Raw genomic sequence first — 20,584 nt, forward strand, 5'->3', positions numbered from 1 at the left:
AGATAGCTCCTGGGCGGGTGCATGTGTGCGACCCACAGGCAGCACAAGCTATTCTAACCTGGCTGTGCTGGCATGGCCTACTTCCCAGCCACGTGGCCATTACCGGCCATCTTGGTCTCTCTCTGGCCTCCTTTTTCATCCATGCCCAGCTGGCAACACCCAAGTGCCCACCTGAGACACTTTATTTCTGTCCAGGCACGGAAGTCCCACCTTTGGCCCTTCTGCCCTGCTATAGGCTATTCAGCTCTTTACTGACCCAATCAGAAGGAGATGGAGAATGATTTACAAAAGACTGCAACCAGCTCTTTGGGTACAGAAATCAGCATATGATACACAGTGCACAAAAACGCCCCCAACATCAGGTGGTGTATTTGAGACGGTCAGCTCTTGAGGAAGAAGGTTCCGTGGGCTCACTGGTTCATCTCAGGGTCATTAGCTCTGTCCCAGAGGACCTGAGAGGGAACTGTTCCTGTTAAAGCAGCAAGGAGGAAAGACAGACAGGAAGGAGCTTGGGTTCCACTGTGCCCACAAACACTCTCAGCAATGACCTGACATCCTTCCAGAGTCTTCTTCCCAAAACAGTGCACACTAGTGACCAATCCTTGACACGTGGCTTCTAGGGACAATTACCCAAACCTCAACTTCTGATAGATTAATTGATTCATTATTTCTTTTATTTTCTTTTCTCTTCTCTTCTTTTCTTTCTTTTTTTAGACTGGATGGTTCACTGTAGTCTCAAACTTTTGTGCCCTCCTAACTCACCTCAGGGACTCCAAGGTTACAATTATGAGCCACCATGTCTAGCAACTTATATTTTTAAAAAGAAGTCTTCCTCTAGTGAAACACTTTATGTTTTTAAAAGCTCTTGAGGAAGAGGAAACCTTTCTCAAGTGATGTGGTCATTGGTTAGTTACCTATGTTCGTGAAATCAACCCCTCATGGGACACACACGAGAGAGAGAGAGAGAGAGAGAGAGAGAGAGAGAGAGAGAGAGAGAGAGCTGTGAAATTATGAGAATTAAGCTAGGAGTTGTGCCTCACGACTTTCATTCCAGCACTCTGGCTGCAGAGGCAGGTGAATCTCTGAGTTCAAGGTCAAGCCCAGCAAATTTCAGGTTGAGATCCTGTCTCAAAAAATAAAAAAAGTGGGTGGTGGTGGTGCAGGCCTTTAATCCCTGCACTCAGGACAGGTAGATCTCCGCAACTTTGAGGCCAGTCTTGTCTACAAAGTGAGTTCCAGGACAGCCAGGGCTACACAGAGAAACCATGTCTTCAAAAACTAATAATAATAATAATAATTATTATTATTATTTTAAAAGTCCCCTCCCTCCCCAGCTGCAGCACTGGGAATAAGTGGCAGCTGCCACTTATTCAGGCCCTTATTCAAGTGCCCTGAGTGGACCTATCACTCCTCCTCATCCAAACACATGTTGAAGAAAGGTTTTCATCCCATGTTCTTGGCTTCGTCTCAATCCTTCATTCCAGAAGGGTGACAGTTCTGTCCTGCCTCCTAAGTGAAGACAAATCCATCTTCTGAACAGTTGTTCTGTAAGATTCCAGGATGATTAGCAGAGGGGGGAACATTTTCTTCTGGCCAGTAAGTAAGGAAGACCCTGCCAGAAGAAACCTTGCTCTGTGGACATCTGATTCACGGGACGAGCATTTCTCCATGGTCAGACTGTCATCTAAATTTAAACACGTCAGCCAAAGCAGCCACATGTCTTTACAATATTCATTTCAGGACTCTGAACGGATACAAGTCAAGTGTCCGCAGCGCTCTGTGACCCAAGTGTGCTGTATTTTCATCAGGGCTTTGCCTTTTCCACCCCAGGTTTTGAGTATTTTCCAGCTGGTAGATTAGTTGGAAGGATGGCACAAAGGAATTCACATACTTTATGTTGTAGAACAGGTGTTAGTTTTTAGACACATTTGCACGCACACACATGTATGCATAATGAAATCAATATTTTATTTTTTTAAAGATTTATTTATTTCATGTGAATACACTGTTGCTATCTTCAGACACACCAGAAGAGGGCACCAGATCCCATTACAGATGGCTGTGAGCCACCATGTGGTTGCTGGGAATTGAACTCAGGACCTCTGGAAGAGCAGTCAGTGCTCTTAACCACTGAGCCATCTCTCCAGACCCTCAATATTTTATTGAATCACTTGAAATAGAGCTGTTTTAATTTTTTACATGTGTGTGTGTGTGTGTGTGTGTGTGTGTGTGTGTGTGTGTGCCAGCCACAGTGTACATCCGGAGGTCAAAGGATAACTCTTGGAAGTTGGTTCTCTCCTTCCAATATATGGGTCCCAGAGTTTGACTTGGGTCATCATCTCCCCAGCCCTATGTTTCTTATCTAATATGGTGTGTTTCCCTTTTGTTGTTGTTTTTTTTTTCTTTAGTTAATTGATTTTGAAATGGAGTTTCATTGTGCTGCCGCCACAGACAGCAAACCCCTGAGGCTGAAACTGTTCTCTTGCCTCAGCCTCCCAAGTAGCTAGGGTTATAGGCATGTACATCTCCGATTGGACAGCCCCAGCTTCTCAGGGCTAGGATCACAGTCTTGTGCCACTATGCACACTCAGTGTCATCCTGTGCTGGAGGAGCAAGCCCAGAGCTTCGTGAGTGCTGTGGAGATGCTCAACCCACCCCCCCCCCACCCGGCCCCAAATCCCTGTACTCTCCAATTAAGCAAAGGCTACAGTTGAAAATATGAGCCACAGAACAAAAGGATAATTATTCAGCTAGGAATTTAGGACTGCATAACTAAACTAATGTAGTCATATAAAGTAATTCACATGAGCTGGCCATGGTGGCCTACGTCTTTAATCCCAGAACTTGGGAGGCAGAAGCAGGCGATCTCTGAGTTCAAAACAATAAATAAACAAAGCGATATACACATGTTCTTCTGTATGTGTGGATCATTATTCCAGGCTCAGGTGGGTTCTCTGTCGCAAAGTTTCAGGTGGGGCTTTATGATCCCAAACCATCACCAGGTACGGGCTAGCATGGTGGCACATGCCCTATCCAGCAGGTGGGAGGCAGAGGCAGGTGTAGCCAGGGCTTCTTAGCCAGAACTATATAATAAGACTTTTAAAAAAGAGTAAGAACCAGGCCTAGTGGCACACCTGTCAACTCCAGCACTCAGGAGGCTGAGGAAAGAGGATCTTGAGTTTGAACCCAGGTTGAGTTACATGGGGGGTGCTGTGAATTTAATTTTTTCAAAGCCTACTTTTAATGATGGTTCTTAACTGTTTTCACCTCCCTTCTAGCCCACCACCCACCAGAGGTAGTGGAAAAGAAAGAATACAGGGAAGAGGGCCTGTTTAGAAATGGTTCTTTGGAGCAGCTCTCACCTGTGTTGTCTGGAAATGGACAGTTCAGTTCACAGGGGTCAGCAGCGGAGCAGCTCCACCCACTCCCAAACACTTCACTGAAACACCAGCAGTCCAGTTCAATAGAGTCAGGAGAGCAAACACGAATCAGCAGTAGTGGCGCTACCTATACGGGCAGCCAGACCTCAGCCTTGGCACAAGTCAGTAAGAGGGACCAGGAGGGACTCCAGGAGAAGTTCTAGGCTGTGCCTCTCTCAGCAAAGTGAAGATCTCGAGCATGCAAGACCAATAAGCCTTTAGCTATGCAAGCAAGCCAAGGTCAGCCTCTTCCACTGTCCGTCGAATTCTGTTTATATCCCTCCGAGCATCATGTGTCCTCCATAGGTCTTGCCTCCGGAAGTGAGTCTGACTTCTCTCTACCAACCAGCCCGAGTCCTTGGAAGAGGCAAGAAACTGCAGCACACCACGAGAAGTTTCCTAGTGCATTTCTCTCTATGGAGTCTAGACAAATGGAGCTCAATTACTCAATGTAAGGCATATCAATACACGCATGTCATTAGGGAAGACACATGTCACGTGTCATTTCACATGTTTGCTTTAGCATAGCATCCTTTCACCTGTGTCTGCTTCAGGAAAACACCCCTTTACGTGTTTGCCCCAACAAAACGCCATCCAACACAACTAACTTTCCAAAGAACCCTTAAGTTTCTACTTCAGGGTGCCCTGTCTCAAATAACTAAACAGAACCTCAGACTGGGCATGGTAGCATACAGGCTTGGGAGTTGGAGGCAGAAGGATCAAGAGCTCAAGGCCAGCATGGACTACATAGGGAATCCGAGGCCATTCTGAGCTACAGGGGAACCCTGTTTTCTGAAAAGAAAAGAAAAACAAACAATAACAAAAAACTGATTTTTTTGAACTTTTAAACTTAGATTTTTTTTTCTCCAAAACCTACTTTACTTAGTGTTCTTAAACACTTCAACCTCTCCTCTAGCCCACCAACCAGAAGTAGGGGAGAAAGAAGGTTAGTAGGAAAAGGGAGTTGTGGATATGTTTAGAAAAGTTCCTCAAGGTGATTCTATTCTTTGTTGTCAGGATACCAGCAGCCCAGTTCAACAGCAAACACCAAACAGGAATCAATAGCAGCAGCAGGACCCAGCAGAAACAGCAAGTTTCTGCCAAATCATCCCGAGTCAGTGGAAGCAGCTAGAATCAGCTGGAATACCATGAGAGGTTCCTTGGTGCATTTCTCTCTCCAAAGTCAAGACCAGCCAAGACCAGAGGCAGGAGGATCAGGAGTTCAGGGATAGCCTCAGCTACATAGGGAGTTTGAGGTTAACCTGGGCTATGGGAAGCCCAGTTTCAAAACACTGAAAGACCAGGGATGGTGACATGGCTCAGTAAAGGTGCTTGCGACCAAGCCTGATGACCTGAGCCCATTCCTGGGGCCCCCATGAGGGAAGGAGCAGAACTGACTCCCGGAAGTTGTAGTCTGACTTCCACATGCTCACCAGGGCATTTCACGACACACATGCACACTAAATAAATACATAAAGAGTAAAAAAGTCAAACAAAAACAATTAAACATGAATTTAATTCATGCCAAGGGAAACTTAAGTGTGGACGTCTCTCAGGTCCTGTGTATTTCCAGCTCTGCCAAGTGTTTGGTTTCGGGACTCCCCACTCCAAACAAGGGACTGGGGTACTTATTTGACATATCAAAGCAGACCTGGCCTCCAGGTTCTCCCAACATCCAGAACTCACTCTCTCTCCTCCCTTATCCCTCCCCTGGCTGCAGGAGCCGAGTACACACTGGTGCACACACATACATGCAGGCAAACACCCATACACATAAAAGTAAGTTCATCTTTAAAAACAGATTAGAACATTTGTTCTTTCTTTAGGTACCGTCATGTCTGTCTGCTCACAAAGGACCCTTACTTAGTGTGATCGTTTGTATATGCTTGGCCAAGGCAGGGGTGCTATTATGTGTGGCCCTGTTGGAGCAGGTGTGTCGCTGTGGGTGTGAGCTTTAAGACCCTTCTACAACTACCTGGAAGTCAGTCTTCCAATAGCAGCCTTCAGGTAAAGATGTAGAACTCTCACCACCTCCTGAACCCTGCCTGTCTGGACACTGCCATGCTCCTGCTTTGGTCATAATGGACTGAACCTCTGCACCTGTAAGTTAAACCCAATGAAATGTTGTCCTTATAAGAGTTGCCTTGGTCGGGGTTGGGGATTTAGCTCAGTGGTAGAGCGCTTGCCTAGGAAGCGCAAGGCCCTGGGTTCGGTCCCCAGCTCTGAAAAAAAGAACCAAAAAAAAAAAAAAAAGAGTTGCCTTGGTCATGGTGTCTGTTCACAACAGTAAAACCCTAACTAAGACAGTCTTCAAGTTATGAAAAGACAAAACCAAGGGATTGGGGATTTAGCTCAGCGATAGAGCGCTTGCCTAGCGAGCGCAAGGCCCTGGGTTCGGTCCCCAGCTCCGAAAAAAAAAAAGAAAAAAAAAAAAAAAAGAAAAGACAAAACCAATCACTGGGGCTAGGGGATTATTCAATGGTACTGTCCCTGGCTTATCATGGGAGGCAGAGGTAGGTGATCTCTGTGACTTCAAGGCCAGCCTGGTCTACAGAGTAAGCTCCAGGACAGAGAAACCCTGCCTCAAAAAAAAAAAAAAAAAAAAAAAAAAAAAAACAAACCAATAATAACAACAACAACAGCAACGATAATAAGCTATCTGTGGTGGCTAAACAAAACACTAGAGGAGGGATGGGCAAGGTGTGTGGGTTGTGACCCAAGGGAGTTGGCAAGTGAACAGGTGTATTGGCAAACAGGAAGCCTAGCATTGGAATGTTTCACTAGATGCAAATTTTACCTCCCAAAAGAAAAAAACATAAACAAATATTGAACTTCAGTTAATAATATGTGTGCCAAAGTTGTAGGGGAAGTGAGTGTACTGATGGCTTTGAAACAAGAGAACAGGGGTTGAGGATTTAGCTCAGTGGTAGAGTGCTTGCCTAGCAAGCGCAAGGCCCTAGGTTCGATCCCCAGCTCCGAAAAAAAGAAAAGAAAACAAACAAACAAACAAACAACAACAAAAAAAAAAAACCAACAAGAGAACAGGGCAAGGTTGGCGATAGAGGAGATGTAAAAACAGCAGGACAAGCAAGAACTGTCGAAAGCACACATCGCAGTGCCAGCTGTGGTGGCCATCTTTAATCCCGGAACTGGAGTGTTGGGATAATAATTAGAAAGGTGGCGAACCGGTTCCTGAGCGTTGTCACTCCGCACGGAACTGCACGGATCCGCAGAAGCCACGTGCTCCAGTTGTTTCTCTGCCAGCGGCTTTCACACACTGTTCCCTTGGCGGGTAAAATCAAAGTTCCAGAAACTTGCAATTTAGCAATTAGATTTATATGTTAAATACTCAATCCACAATACACCCACAATAAATTCACTGCCCATTGATAAAGATCTAAACCGCCCACCTAGACAAGATAAAATTGACCTAGTCCACCTGGATCTGGGTCATCCTGCTCCCTGGTCTCCATCTTCTCTCGCTCTTCCTCCTCCTCCTCCTCCTCCCCCCTCTTCCTCCCCCCCTCCTCCCCCCTCCTTCTCCTCCTCTTCCTCTTCCTCCTTCTCCTCCTCCTCCTCCTCCCTAGACTTTTCCCCGCCTACCCTTCCTTCTCATCCAATGATAGGCTGGACCCGCCTTGCTGCATAATGGCATCGTCCTACACTGGAGGGACAAGCAGGCAGATCTCTGTGAGTTCAAGACCAGCCTGGTATGCATATTGAGTTTTAGGTCATCCAGAGCAACATAACGAGACACTGTCTCAAAACAATAATTGTAGACTCTCGTTGGTGGGTTCATGGGTGTTTACTGCAGGTTCAGAGGTTCAGTCCATTATCACTGAGGCAGGAACATGATGGCATCCAGGCAGGCATGGTGCAGGAGAAGCTGAGAGTTCTACATCTTCATCTGAAAGCTGCTGGCAGAATACTGGCTTCCAGGCAGCTAGAATGAGGGTCTTAAAGCCCACACCCACAGTAACACACCTACTCCAACAAGGCCACGCCTACTCTAACAAGGCCAGGCCTGCCCCAACAGGACCACGCCTCCTAATAGTGCCACTCCCTGAGCTGAGCATATTCAAATCACCACAGAGGCCATGCCGCTTTGTGGGTCTGACTTTTTTCTGAATTATTCAGAAAGGCGAACTTTTCTTCTAACATGCTTTCCCTAATGCGATTCGCTTTACTGTTTCTAAAAAGTTCTCCCACCCGTGCTCTACCCCCACCATGTGACCTCCACGGCAGGCCCGCCCACCACCCACCACCCCAGTATTGTTTCTCTTGAGGGCAGCTGCCAGAATTTACAGTTGCCTGCTCTGAGGTTTTTCTTTTAAACTCCAGTAAAATTGTTCTTCACTTTCGAGGAGAAGAATGAAACTTAAAAACGTAGGCAGAACTGGTTGTGGTGGCCCCCCACCGGTAGGATTTGCTGAAGGAGGCAGAGGCAGAGGCAGAGGCAGGAGGATCACGAGTTCGAGGCCAGCCTGGGCTACACATTGGGGAGGGTGTGGGTGGGTAGGTGAGGGAGCACCCTCATAGTGAAAGACCCCAGCTTAACAGCAGTAACGCCATTTTGCAAGGCTGTACTTAAGATGACTGGTTCAGGGAAAGGTTAGAACACTGAGTACACAGCGGCTGCCAAGCAAGATATGTTTGGTTGAAGGCCTGGCAACAGGACGACTTCGGTTGAGCACCTGACAATGAAAAAAAGCCCCAGGAGAGGTCCCACACCCTGGTGGGGGGCCGAGTCAGTCGTTATGTTTCAAGAAGGTAGCTAAGAAACTTGCCCCCGGGCTGAACCCTTGGGGGGCCGAGTCAGCCGTTATGTTTCAGGAAGGTAGCTAGGAAACTTGCCCCCGGGCTAAACCCTTGCCATATTAGAATCCACCAATTATATCCCTGTAACCATGCATCTGCTTCTGTATGCTTGCTTCTGCTCCCCAAAATCCTATAAAAGCCCATCCTTGGTTCTGTGGGGCGCGCCAGTCCCCCGAGTGACTAAAGCGCCCGCAGGTGCCTGTGCCTGTGTATCCCGACAATAAACCAAATCCTCTTGCTGATTGCATCCTGTGGTGTCTCGGTCTGGTCTTTTAAGTTGGAGGGTCTCCATCCCGAGGGAAAGTTCTCCCTGAGAGCTTTTCATTTGGTGCATTGGCCGGGAAAGGAGATCCTCCACCCAGGGACCACCGACCACCCACTGGGAGGTAAGCCGGCCGGCGTCTGTCTGTCTGTCTGATTTTGTCTCGTTCTGCCTTATTCTGTCTGTTCTGTGAGCGCTCAGCCAGGTCTGTTCTGTGAGCGCTCAGCCAGGTTCTGTGAGCGCTCAGCCAGGTCTGTTCTGTGAGCGCTCAGCCAGGTCTGTTCTGTGAGCGCTCAGCCAGGTCTGTTCTGTGAGCGCTCAGCCAGGTTGTTTGGAATTTGGGCGGGACGAAGAAGGAGCTGACGAGCTCGGACTTCTCGCCCCGCAGCCCTGGAAGACGTTCCAAGGGTGTTAGGGGCCCGACTTTTCGGGGCCCAATCTGGGAGAGGAGAAAGATCCGGACTAACGGCACTCTGTCTGTATTTTTGGCTTTCAGAGGGCCCTGGACCTTTGCCACCTCCATCTGACTTTTTGCTTTCAGTTTGGTACCAAAGCCGTGCAGCACGCCTGTCTGTTGTTTGTTTGACTGTTGGTGTTGTTTGTTTTCTCTGTGTTCTAATCTTCCTTAGAACTAACATGGGACAGTCCCTAACAACGCCCCTAAGTCTCACTCTTGATCATTAGAAAGACGTCCACGACCGGGCACACAACCAGTCCGTCGAGGTTAAAAAAAAAAAAAAAGGAAAATGGCAGACTCTCTGCACATCCGAGTGGCCCACTTTCGGAGCGGGATGGCCAGTGAATGACACATTTAATAAGATCATTATTTTACAGGTTAAAGATTGGGTCGTCCACGGACATCCTGACCAGGTTTCTTATATTATCACTTGAGAGAGTCTCGCCTTAACCCCCCCCCCCCGGGCAGAACCCTTCCTGGACCCGAATTGGCCTCCCCTCAACCCCCAGCCTGTCCCCTCGGCCCCGCCCGGTCCGCCGGCCACGTCTTCCTCTCTCTACCTTTGTGAAATCAGAGCCTTCTAAGAAACCTGTCCTCCCGGCAGACCCAAACTCCCCTCTCATAGATCTTCTCTCTGACAGGCCCGGCTGAAACGGAGGAGGCAGAGCCGCCGGCCAGATCAGTTGCCGGGCCACAGTCTGATAAGGGTTTCTCCCCTGTCGCAGGGAGATTGCGCAATAAGCGCGAGGTGATGCCAGATTCAACCTCCCAGGCTTTCCCACTTAGACAGGGAACCGGTGGCCAGACCCAATACTGGCCGTTTTCAGCAGCTGACATTTACAATTGGAAACAACACAACCCTTCTTTCTCCAAAGATCCGGTGGCACTCACCGACCTAATAGAATCTGTTTTACTTACCCACCAGCCTACTTGGGATGACTGCCAACAGCTCTTATAGGCCCTCTTAACCTCAGAAAAAAAAAACAAGGAGTGTTCCTAGAGGCCAGAAAGCATGTTCTGGGAGATGATGGGCGTCCCACCCAGCTGCCTGAAGACCAAACTGGGATTTTAATACAGCTGAAGGTAAGGGACACCTACGCCTTTATCACCAGTTGCTTCTAGCGGGTCTCCGAGGGGCTATACGACGCCCTACTAATTTGGCTCAGGTAAAACAGGTATTACAGGAAGCAGGGGAAACTCCCTCCACCTTTCTAGAGAGACTTAAGGAGGCCTACCGTATGTACACTCCCTATGACCCAGATGACCCAGGACAAATAACGAGTGTCTCTATGTCCTTCATCTGGCAGGCTGCTCCAGATATCAGGACTAAGTTACAGAGGTTAGAAAATTTGCAGGGCTATACATTACAGGATTTACTTAAAGAAGCTAAAAAGATTTTTAATAAGAGAGAGAATTGAGTCGAATCTTGGCCGCCGTAGTTCAGGGCCAAAAAAGGAAGGGAGATAGGGGGAGCTCGAAAGGGGCTGAAGCTAGATAAAGATCAATGTGCCTATTACAAAGAGAAAGGGCACTGGGCCAGAGAGTGCCCCAAGAAGCCTGGCAGACCCCGAAAGCCTCGACCACAAACCTCCCTCTTGAAGATTAGGGAGGTCAGGGCCAGGAGCCCCCCCTGAGCCCAGGGTAACGCTTAAAGTTGGGGGGCAGCCGGTTACTTTCCTGGTAGACACAGGAGCCCAACATTCAGTCCTCACCCAAGCTTCAGGACAACTCAGCGACCGGACGGCCTGGGTACAAAGAGCTACTGGTGAGAAACAATACTGATGGACTACGGACCGCCGGGTTCAGCTGGCTACTGGTAAGGTGACCCATTCCTTCTTACATGTTCCGGACTGCCCGTACCCTCTGCTGGGCCGTGACCTGCTCACCAAACTAAAAGCACAAATTCATTTTGAGGAAGGAGGGGCCCGAATAACTGGCCCCCACGGAACTCCCCTTCAAGTTCTATGAATATAGACTATATGAACCGGGACAGGACAAGCCACAATCCCTAGAAATAGACACTTGGGTCACGAATTTTCCACTGGCTTGGGCAGAGACTGGTGGGATGGGGTTGGCGCTCCAACAGCCCCCCTTAATTACACAGTTAAAGGCCACTACAACTCCAGTCTCCATAAAACAATACCCCCTGTCACATGAAGCTTATCAAGGTATAAGGCCTCACATTACGAGGCTTCTAGATCAAGGCATCCTAATCCCCTGCCGGTCGCCTTGGAATACGCCTCTTCTGCCTGTTAAGAAACCCGGCACTGGAGATTATAGGCCAGTACAAGACTTGAGAAAGGTCAACAAGAGGATAGAAGATATTCATCCAACTGTTCCAAACCCTTACAATTTGCTCAGTAACTGTTCATCGATGAGAAACAGGGGTATGCTAAAGGGGTCCTAACACAAAGGTTGGGACCCTGAAAACGCCCTGTGGCCTACCTGTCTAAGAAATTGGACCCTGTGGCCTCCGGCTGGCCACCGTGCCTAAGGATGGTGGCTGCTATTGCTGTCCTGATCAAGGATGCTGGAAAATTGACTTTGGGACAGCCACTCACCATCCTAGCACCCCACGCAGTGGAGGCCTTGGTAAAGCAGCCCCCAGACCGCTGGCTCTCTAATTCTCACACCAAGCCTTGTTACTGGATGCAGAACGGGTTCAGTTTGGGCCCGTAGTCGCCCTCAATCCTGCCACCTTGCTTCCTCTACCTGAGGAGGCAGAACAGCATGACTGCCTAAGTACATGGAACCAGGCCGGACCTATCGGACCAGCCTCTTCAGAATGCTGACCACACATGGTACACGGATGACAACAGCTTCTTGACAGAGGGAGAGCGAAAGGCTGGAGCTGCGGTCACTACGGAGGACAAAGTGATTTGGGCGAAAGCCCTGCCTGCTGGTACCTCCGCACAACGGGCTGAACTCATCGCCTTGACTCAGGCGCTCAAGATGGCAAAAGGTAAGAGGCTAAATATATATACAGACAGCCGTTATGCCTTTGCCACGGCACACATCCACGGGGAGATCTACCGGAGGCTGGGGCTGCTCACATCTGAGGGTAAAGATATGGCTAAAATTCTGGCCCTCTTAGAAGCCCTATTCTTGCCCAAAAGACTGAGTATTATACATTGTCCAGGACACCAGAAAGGACACAACCCAGAGGCACGAGGAAACCGGCTGGCCGACGCCACGGCGCGAGAAGCGGCCATGAACAAACAAATCTTGCCCTTAAATAGCCCAGACCAACCCACGCCCCCACCAGTGGGACAAACTAGTTGGGTTTATGCCCATGAGGACATAGAGCTCCTAGAAAAAAATGGGGGCCATCTACCACCCTCAACTAAAACAGTGGGTCTACAAAGGACTTTTGAATTGATCTCCTTTTTACATAAGAAGATAAAAACCTTACTAGATCGAGAAGAGATAAATCTGTGTTTTTTTTTGAATTGGGACAAAGCGATACAAAAGGTGACTGAGAGTTACAAAGCGTGCGCTCAGGTTAACCCGGGAAGGACCAGGATTGGACAAGGAGTTCGTCCTAGGGGACACCGTCCCGACATCCATTGGGAAATTGATTTTACTGAAATTAAACCAGGTATATATGGATACAAGTATCTCCTAGTGTTTGTAGACACCTTCTCAAGATGGGTCGAAGCCTTCCCCACAAAGCACGAGACTACAAAAATGGTCACCAAGAAGCTCCTCGAGGAAATCTTTCCCAGGTATGACATGCCTCAAGCGTTGGGGTCGGACAACGGGCCCGCTTTCGTCTCCCAAGTAAGTCAGTTGGTGGCCAAATTGCTGGGGATTGATTGGAAATTACATTGTGCCTATAGACCCCAGAGTTCAGGTCAGGTAGAACGCATGAATAGAACAATTAAGGAGACTTTATCCAAACTTACGCTTGCAACTGGCTCAAAGGATTGGGTGGCCCTCCTTCCCCTAGTTCTATATCGGGCCCGGAATACCCCGGGCCCCCATGGTCTAACTCCTTTTGAAATAATATATGGAACACCACCCCCATTTGTCCATTTCTTTGATTCAAACATTGCTGATTTTGCTGACAGCCCTTCTCTGAGGGCCCATTTACAGGCCCTACAGATTGTGCAGAGAGACGTCTGGAGACCTTTGGCCACTGCTTACCAGGACAAGCTTGAGCATCCGGTGGTGCCACACCCGTTCCAGATTGGAGACACCGTGTGGGTGCACAGACACCAGACCAAGAATCTCGAGCCACGGTGAAAAGGACCCTACACCGTCCTCCTGACTACCCCGACCGCCCTAAAGGTAGACGGAGTCTCGGCTTAGATCCACACACCACACGTCAAGGCAGTCCGGTCTGAGGAATTGACTAATAACAACACTACACCCCAGACATGGAGAGTTCAGCGCACTCCAAACCCCTTAAAGTTAAAACTCCTACGTGGCTCCTCCTAGCCCTTTTGTGGCCTAGAGTCAGTGAGGGAATAAGCCCCCACCAGACAGAAATTTCTTGACCAAGTCGAGTGAAAGATTTCACTCAAAGTTAGCAAAAAAAAAAATGGGGGAATGAAAGACCCCAGCTTAACAGCAGTAACGCCATTTTGCAAGGCTGTACTTAAGATGACTGGTTCAGGGAAAGGTTAGAACACTGAGTACACAGCGGCTGCCAAGCAAGATATGTTTGGTTGAAGGCCTGGCAACAGGACGACTTCGGTTGAGCACCTGACAATGAAAAAAAGCCCCAGGAGAGGTCCCACACCCTGGTGGGGGGCCGAGTCAGTCGTTATGTTTCAAGAAGGTAGCTAAGAAACTTGCCCCCGGGCTGAACCCTTGGGGGGCCGAGTCAGCCGTTATGTTTCAGGAAGGTAGCTAGGAAACTTGCCCCCGGGCTAAACCCTTGCCATATTAGAATCCACCAATTATATCCCTGTAACCATGCATCTGCTTCTGTATGCTTGCTTCTGCTCCCCAAAATCCTATAAAAGCCCATCCTTGGTTCCGTGGGGCGCGCCAGTCCCCCGAGTGACTAAAGCGCCCGCAGGTGCCTGTGCCTGTGTATCCCGACAATAAACCAAATCCTCTTGCTGATTGCATCCTGTGGTGTCTCGGTCTGGTCTTTTAAGTTGGAGGGTCTCCATCCCGAGGGAAAGTTCTCCCTGAGAGCTTTTCAATAGAAGCAGGGGAATGGGGGGATAGGATAACGGGTCTCTGGAAGGGAAATCGGGAAAGGGGATAACATTTAAAATGTAAATTTAAAAAACCTCAATAAAAGAAAAAATGTAGGCGGATTAAACTCTGTTCACATTCTAGGTATGGAGCTTTGTAGTTGTTCACTAATCTGTTCCAGGAGCCACGTCTCACGTAGGATGTGAGCATGGTATTCTTCTTGCCCAAGAGGCAAATTAAGGAGCACACCCTGCATCATATACAGGGGCACTGCCATAGCCCAGGCTGGCCTCACACTCATGGTAGTCCTCCTGCCTGAACCCCCTGAATGGCGGGATTACATGTATAAACTTGGCTGAATGAGAACATGTACACACTAGTTACTGACTACACATGGGAGAAATTCAGGGAGTGGCATCAGGGTGGACTTGGAGGATATCAGGAAGCTTCAAGAAAGCCATTGCAAAATACAATTTGCACTAAGCAAACCCAAGGCATCCATGGTAGCAGAAAGGTCTAGAAGTAGGAATGGATACCGCATACAGGCTCAGAGGGAAGAGAGGTCTCTAATGTTAACACACTGTCAATCAATCCCTCAAGACCATAGACCTGTGGTAAAACTCTAAGGCCTGTTTGAGCAATCTTTGTGTGCCTGTTTGTTTGTATGAGAGAGACAAGGTCTTACTATGTAGCTCTGGCTGTCCTGGAAGTCACTACATAGACCAGGATGGTCTTGAATTCAGAGATCTCTCTGCCTCTGCCGCCCAAGTGCTGGGATTAAAGGTGTGTTGCCACTAGCCTGGCTACTGTTTGATTAATCTTAGGGAGGGGTGTGTGTGTGTGTGTGTGTGTGTGTGTGTGTGTGTGTGTGTGTGTTCAACTGGATGCCAGAAGATAACCAAATAGATCTCAGGGATCAAACTCAGGCCAAGCACCTTTACTCAGTGAGCCATCTGTCAGAGGGAGGAGACAACATATAATGCTGTTGTTTGGGGGCTCCTGCTTTACAACCACGAGTGTGAGTGTGCGTGTGCGTGTGCGTGTGCGTGTGCGTGTGCGTGTGCGTGTGTGTGTGTGTGTGTGTGTGCACGCGCAGCCATTCTTCAACGATGAAGATTGAATGTGGCGCCTCACACATGCTAGGCAAACACCGTGCAGCGCCATCTCATATTTTGATCCTTATTTGGAGACAAGTTCCAGATAAATTGCTCAGGATGGTCTTGAACTCTCTCTGTAGCCCCAGGCAGAATTGAGCTTGTGAGCCGCCTGCATCAGCCTCCCAGGTTCCTGGGGTGGCAGGTTGTGCCACAAGGGCCAGTTCTCATAACACTCTCCCTGTTAAAGCTTCCTCCTTTCTTCTTTTAAAATTTTATTTATGGTCAGCTCTCCCCAGAGCTGTGCTGTGAGCTGAATCGGGCGGAACTGGAGTTTGTGATCTGAGCACCTTCCCACAAACCTCCCTCACACCACCTTGCTCTGCAGGCAAGTGTCTAAGAAGCTGAGAGGAGCTTCGTCCTGAAAGGGAACAAGGCCCTGCAGGTGAGCACAGCAGCATCCCCTCAACTGCTCTGCCGTGACCTCCTGCTGGTGATGTGCCCTGTTTTCTGACTCTTCAGCCGGAGAACATGGAGAAATCGAAGACATAATTAAACTCTGGAATGGGGAGATGCTCTTGCATGGTCTATATGGACCTGTGTCTTTAAAGTGAGACAAGGAGGGGAGGCAGGCCGGGCAGGGAAGACTTGGCAGGAGTCTACAAGCCAAGGAATGCAAGGGACTCCAGAGAACTATAAACACACGGGAGTGCTGATCTGCTGATTCTTCCCTGTGACTCAGTGAGTGAGTGTTCTCTGTGGACTGGGTTTTTGGGTTTTTTGTTTTTTGTTTTGTTTTTTGGTTCTTTGAGACAGGGAGTCTCTATTTTTTTCTTCTGTAAATTAGCCCGTTTATTTCAGGCCAGGCAAGTCCCAGACGGTAGGGCTTCTACAGGTCTTTCAGTTCCTTCAGTGTTCTGATGGCAGACTTCACTGTGACTGAGGAAGTGGTTATTGTAGGTCCAGGTCCCGCCAGCCACTGTTTTCATGCAGGAACCACAGGGCCAGATGCCAACGTCTCCTCATCTTGGTCTTGCCACAGAAGGAGCAAGTGTTCTTGGCGTGCTGGCTGATTTCAATTTTTGTCACCATTTTCCAGAGGGAGGCACCATAGTGGGTTCCATATTTCCCGACGATCCCGACTTTCTTGGTGCGTTTAGTCATGTCACCGGAACTGAAGCCCAAGCCCGAAGAGCAGGACTTCTTCATGATGGCTGTCCTGGAGCTCAATCTGTGGACCACGCTGGTCTCAAACTCAGAGACCCCCGTCTTTGCTTCTCTTTAATCCTCTGCTGGGATTAAAGGTGGATGCTACCACCGTCCGGCCAGGTCTATGGGTTTGAGGGTTCATTTGGTAAGCCATTAGCAAGTATAAGGAAGAAACAGCGACAAACTGGCAGCAAGACTTCACCCAGCATCCCCACGGGCACACATGACTGCTGCAGCAGCCACTGAGAGCAAGAAGGTAATATCAGGTGTGGGCTTACAGCATGTAGGTCCTGGGGTGGAGTGCCAGCTGCTCTCTCTCTCTCACTGACCAGTTAACAGTAACAGCCTGGGACTGGAGAGATGACTCAGTGGCTAAGAGCACTGACTGCTCTTCCAGAGGTTCTGAGTTCAAATCTAGCAACCACATGGTGGCTCACAATCATCTGTAATGAGAGCTGATGCCCCCTTCTGGTGTGTCTGAAAGCAGCGACAGTGTACTTATATATAAAGAAATCTTTTTAAAAACGAAAAACAAGGGGTTGGGGATTTAGCTCAGTGGTAGAGCGCTTGCCTAGGAAGCGCAAGGCCCTGGGTTCGGTCCCCAGCTCAGAAGAAAAGAACCAAAAAGAAAAAAAAAGAAAAAAAGAAAAACAAAAAGCAACAGCCTTTGTTGGAAAGGCTTCTTGGCTGCTCTTAGGGGCACATGGTGTTTTAAAATACCTTGGGCTGTTTAACTACTTCCCTCTCACTCCTGGACAATGGGCCACAGAGGACACTTTTGAGACAAAACTGAGTCTGAGTAAGCTTAATCAGCAAGCATATGATATTTTATAATACACAGAATATATAAGCATATGATATACAGAATAGTAATTAGCAAGCTTATGATAGTTTATAATATGCAGAATTGTAAGGGAGCTATTTTGGACACTGGACCTCCTGAACTGTAAGATAACTCGTGTATGTGTGTGTGTGTGTGTGTGATCACTTTAACAACTGCACTGCATGTGCAGCACCCACCTCATCTGCAACTTTAAATGTGCTCCTAACCCTTTCTTCACCAAATCTAAGTTTCTTGTCTTTCTTCTGAGAACAGCCTGAATGCCACGCTGTCCTGACGCTCCCTCTATTGACCACGCTGGTTTATCCCTTTAGAATCCATCCCCACTCCAGCTCTCAGGAAACCGGCAGAAGGCAGCAGAGCCTTTTCCAGAATGTAACACGAGTGGCTGCAGTTGGATTTCCAAGCCTGTCTGAACTGTGGGAAGCCGGAGCTCCACATCTCTCTCAGCGCTCTGGGCTTCTGAATTCCTCTCAGAATGTCAAGCCCGAGGTACAGCATCACAAAGCTTCTCTTACCTGCAGCTTCAAACTTCTCCATGACGCAGTTCCAAAAGTCTGTGAACCGCGAGTCAGGTTTATCACAGTGACAGCCCTACTTCTGGTACGATTCTTGGTATTAGCTACTTAGCTTGTTGGTGTCACAAAGTGCCTGATAAAAGCCACCTACGAGAGGAAGGGCAGTGGTTCATTTTGGTTCATGTTTTGTTGTTTATTCTATTTATTTTATGTATGAGTGTTCTGCTGCATATACACCTGCTCGCCAGAAGAGGGCATCAGATCCCTTTATAGATGGTTGAGAACCACCATGTGGGTGCTGGGAATTGAACTCAGGACCTCTGGAATAACAGCCAGTGCTCTTAAACCCTGAGACATCCCCTCCAGCCTTTGGTTCCTGATTTGAAGGTACAGTCCATGATGAGTGGAAGGCCCAGCTGCAGGGATCTGACATTCTGTTCTGACCTCTGCAGACACCAGGCATGCAAGTACATATATGTAGGCAAAATACTCACACATGTACAATAAAATAAATACATCTAAACCAAAATAAATAAAACATGCCTCTAGAAACACCGGTGGCTGGATGTTGGTGATGTACTGACTGACTTTAATACCAGAAGACAGAGGCAGGAGGATCTCTGTGAGTTCGAGGCCAGCCTGGTCACCAAAGTGAGTTCCAGCACAGTCAGGACTAGATAAAGACCCTATCTTAAAACAAAGCAAAACAAAATCAGCAGACGGTCTGTTCCCTGGTGACTGAATCCCGTGGCATAGGCAGCTGAGGTTAATCAGAGCTGAGCACAGTTGTGATGGTTTGTTCCAGCTGTCAGCCAGCCTTTCCTGTAACTCAGAGCACATTGGTTCTCACCTCCACAAAGTGTGCTGGTGTACACATTTAGAATCACAGATTTGAGGAGGTTGACTCAGAACTAGGAGTTCAAAGCCAGCCTCTGCTACACAGGGAGTTAAGAAAGATGTCAGGATATAGTTCAGTGGGTAGGATGTTTTCCTAGCAGATCAGATGCCCTGGGGTTTCCCGACACCATAAAAATCAAGCATGGGACACACACCAGCACCTCAGACATGGAAGCGGCCGTAGTTCAAGGTTAGCCTCAGCTACTTAGGGAGTTAGAGACAAGCCTGCATGGTGGCAACTCTGACTCGGAGGAGGAAAGAGGAGGCCTAGACTCAGATGCACAGAGGCTAAGTTGCAAAGACTTGTAGCCTGCTCCCCATGTAGGAGGGCTAATACAGAGCCTCATATATTCTAGTAGCTCAGGCTGGCCTTAAGGTTTTGTTTTGTTTTGAGACAGTTTCTCTCTATGTAACCCTAGCTGCTGTGGTCTGCCACATCTTCCAGGCTGACCTTTAATTCCCGGAGATCTTGTCTTTGCCTTCTGCATGCTAGAATTATGGCTTTGAATTTTTAAAAATATTTATGTGTATGTTCTGGGTTTTTTTGTTTTGTTTTTTGTTCTGGTCTGAGTGTATGTCTGTATGCCAGAAAAAAGCAGCGGATGAAACCACAGTCACAGGCTCTTGTAAGCCAGCACGTGGATACTGGGGATTGGATCCCGGACCTCTGGAAGGGCAGCCAGTGCTCTTAATCTGCACTGAGCCATCTCTCCAGCTCCATGACCTTGAATTTTTTATTCTCCTGCCCCAGTTTCCAAAGCACAGAGCATGGGGATTACAGGCATGCAACACTAAGCCAGCCCTTTTGTGAAATTTTAGACAGCATCTTACTATGTTATTATTTGGGGTGCATTTGTGTGTCTGTGTAAAACAGCACATGCAGAGGACAGAGGAAAACTTGCAGGAGTTGGCTTTCTTTTACAACATGGGCTTTGGGAACCAAATGGTAGGCCATTCAGTTTGGAGTGAGCTCCTTCACCCAGTGACCCATCTCACCACTCCTCCATGAGACTCTAAAGTGTCACCCTAATTATATATGCACCTTGTTTGGACCAAGTCTGTACCGTTAATTCTTCTTCTCTAACTATGATGAGGGAATTTCACATCCCAAATGTGGCAGGATGCTGGCCCAGAGGTTGCTGCTCAACCTCAAGGAGTGGAATTTGGATCCATGCACCCACATAACACAAGTCAGGTGTTCTGCACACACCTGTAACCCTAGCTCTGAGGTGGGCAGAGACTGGAGAGAATCGTTGGGGTTTGCTGGTTTCTATCTCAACCAAGAAAACAGTCTCATCACAGAGAAATAGCTGGAATGACAGAGGACATGTGACATCCTCTTCTTGCTTCTGTATGTGCACACTGGCACATGTGCCAACACACAGATAACAAGTGCTTACTAGATCATGTGTAATCATGTCTGTGTGGAAGCATGTGCACATCAGTACACCAGCAGAGGCACCAGATCCCCTGGAGCTGGAGTCATAGGCAGCTGTGAGTTGTCTGACATGGGTGCCCTGAAGCAAACTCGGGGTTTCTAGAGGATCTGGGCTGGATTCCCACACTCACAGAGGCTTGCAACCCTAACTCTAGTTCTAGAGACCTGGTGCCCTCTTGCCCTCTTTTCTTTTTCCCCCTTTTCTTTTTTTTGGAGCTGGGGACCGAACCCATACCGCTGAGCTAAATCCCCAACCCCCCTGGTGCCCTCCTTTGACCGCCAAGGATACCAGTTATGCTTGCGGTAGACATGCATGCAGGCAAAACCACTCATACACATCAAATCAAATCATTATTAGTGTTACACTCTGGACTTGAAATGTTCCCATAGGCCTATGTGTTTGAACAGCAGGTCCTCGGCTGGTGAGGCCATCTGGGGAGGTCTGGGACATTAGGTGAAGATGGGGACTACTGGGGAAGA

General features: G+C 48.3%; 1 pseudogene; it reads right to left on the reverse strand.

The window, feature by feature from the left end:
* Positions 1-16,090: 16,090 nt before the first annotated feature.
* On the reverse strand, positions 16,091-16,398 carry LOC148002557 (large ribosomal subunit protein eL43 pseudogene; annotated as a pseudogene).
* Between the last annotated feature and the right edge of the window lie 4,186 nt (positions 16,399-20,584).

The sequence above is a fragment of the Rattus norvegicus genome, chromosome 11 (assembly GCF_021556685.1).
Source record: "Rattus norvegicus strain SHRSP/BbbUtx chromosome 11, alternate assembly SHRSP_T2T, whole genome shotgun sequence".
Taxonomy (NCBI): domain Eukaryota; kingdom Metazoa; phylum Chordata; class Mammalia; order Rodentia; family Muridae; genus Rattus; species Rattus norvegicus.